Here is a 2,690-nt window from a genome sequence, read left to right on the forward strand (position 1 = left end):
GGGGAGCCTGGTGGGCTGCCATCTATGGGGTCGCACAGAGTTGGACACGACTAAAACAATTTAGCAGCAGCAGCAGCAGCATCAACTTTGTGAATAAAACAATCATTTGTTACTTAGGCTCCCAAGAGGATTCAACCCTACCCAACTATCTTTCTCCCATCTTACTCACAGGGTCACCTGCTACCCAGCCAAGTTTCCTAATGGAAGCTTATCTGGAGCCGAATAGGAATATTTTTTGCCTATAACTAACAGAAAATCTAATTCAAAAACTTCAATGAGCTACTGCTTCACAATCATTATGATGGCTATTGTTTAAAACAACACAAAACAGAAAGTAAGTTTTGGTAAGGATGTGGAGAAACTGGAATCCTTGTGCATTGCTGGTGGGAATGTAAAATGGTTTAGCTGCTATGGTCATTATTATTGCGGTTCCTAAAAAATTAAAAATAGAAACATCATGTGATCCAGCAATTCCACTTATGGATATCTGCTCAAAAGTATTGAAAGCAGGCATACAAATAGATATTTGTACACCCACATTCACAGCTATATTACTAAAATATCCCCAAAGCAGAAGCATCCCAATTGTTCATTGACAGATGAATGGATAGGCAAAGTGTGGTATACACATACAATGGAATTCAGCCTTAGAATTTATGCTACATGTAATAAGACAGTCACTAATACTGTATGATTTTATTCATATGAGGTACTTCAGTTCAGTTCAGTTCAGTCGCTCAGTCATATCTGACTCTTTGCAACCCCATGGACTGCAGCACGCCAGGCCTCCCTGTCCATCACCAACTCCTGGAGTTTACCCAAACTCATGTCCATCAAGTCGGTGATGCCATCCAAACATCTCATCCTCTGTCGTCCCCTTCTCCTCCCACCTTCAATCTTTCCCAGCATCAGGGTCTTTTCCAATGAGTCAGTTCTTCACATCAGGTGGCCAAAGTATTGGAGTTACAGCTTCAACATCAGTCCTTCCAATGCATATTCAGTACTGATTTCCTTTAGGATGGACTGATTGGATTTCCTTGCAGTCCAAGGGACTCTCAAGAGTCTTCGCCAGCACCACAGTTCAAAAGCATCAATTCTTTAGCCCTCAGCTTTCTTCACCGTCCAACTCTCACATCCATACATGACTACTGGAAAAACCATAGCCTTGACTAGATGGACTTTTGTTGGCAAAGTAATGTCTCTGCTTTTTAATATGCTGTCTAGGTTGGTCATAACTTTTCTTCCAAGGAGTAAGCGTCTTTTAATTTCATGGCTACTGTCACCATCTGCAGTGATTTTGGAGCCCCCAAAAATAAAGTCTGACAGTTCCCACTTTTCCCTATCTATCTGCCATGAAGTGATGGGACCAGAAGCCATGATCTTAGGTTTCTGAATGTTGAGCTTTAAGTCAACTTTTTCTCTCTCCTCTTTCACTTTCATCAAGATGCTCGTTAGTTTTTCTTCACTTTCTGCCATAAGGGTGGTGTCATCTGCATATCTGAGGTTATTGATATTTCTCCCGGCAATCTTGATTGGAGTAGTCAAATCCATAGAAACAGAAAGTAGAACGGTGGTTGCCAGGAACTGGGGCTGGGTGGAGGAGTGAATAATTACTGTTGAATGAGTACAGAGTGTCAGTTTGGCAAGATGAGAAAAGATCTGGATGGTAGTGATGGTTGTGCAACAGTGTAAATATACTCAATGACATTAAACTGTGTACTTTAAAATGGTTCAAATTGTAAACGTTATGTTACATATTTTTTACAATTAAAAAATAAAGAATAACTTTAAAAATCAATTCAAACAATAAGAATGGGGCTTACCTGGTAACTCCATCTGCCAGTGCAGGAAACAAGGGTTTGATCCCTGATCCGGAGGATCTCACTTGCTGTGGAGCAACTAAGCCTGCATGCCACAACTACTGAGCCTGTGCTCTGGAGCCCAGGAGCCACAAATACTGAGCCCATATGCTGCAACTACTGAGGCCAGAGTGCCCTAGAGCCCATGTTCTGCAGGAAGAGATGACACTGCAATGAGAAGCTGGTGTACCACAACTAGAGAGTAGCCCTTCGTCTCTGCAACTAGAGAAAGCCCGCACAGCAACAAAGACCCAGCACGGCCAAAAATAAATAAATAAAATTAACAACAACAATAAGGAAGTGTACTGGCACACATACTTGGAGATCTGAGGTGGGGCATACCTGTGGGTTGGCTTCAATGTTCCTCTTGATTTACCCTCTTTGGGTTGGTATCAAGATGGCTGCCACAGTCTCTCATTCACCACACCCATATCATAGCAAGAAAAGAGGACTCTTCCATTCCCACCTTGCAAGCAAAGAGACTGAAATTGCTTCTGATTGGAACACTGTCATGTGTTTATCCCTGAACCAATGATTGTCACAGGGGGAATGGAATGAAAGTACTGATCTTCTTAAACCATCTCCTGAGCCTGAAGTTGAAGGTGGGGCAGCTTCCCTCCGAGGAACGAGGGCTGTCTGGGGCAGGGGAAAACATCTGTTGCGAAGGACGAAAGAGCAAATGGAGATGGGCCCAGATCAAACATACTGGAAAGGTTTTTCAGGAGATATGAAAGCCATCCATGGAGGAGAAATGAATGTGTGTGTGAGAGCTGATGGGTTTTCTTTTCTGCATTAGTTCTCATTAGGACCTGCTAACCTGCAGACTCTAGT

This window comes from Giraffa tippelskirchi, chromosome 11, assembly GCF_054371585.1.
Source record: "Giraffa tippelskirchi isolate mGirTip1 chromosome 11, T2T-mGirTip1v1.2.pri, whole genome shotgun sequence".
NCBI lineage: Eukaryota > Metazoa > Chordata > Mammalia > Artiodactyla > Giraffidae > Giraffa > Giraffa tippelskirchi.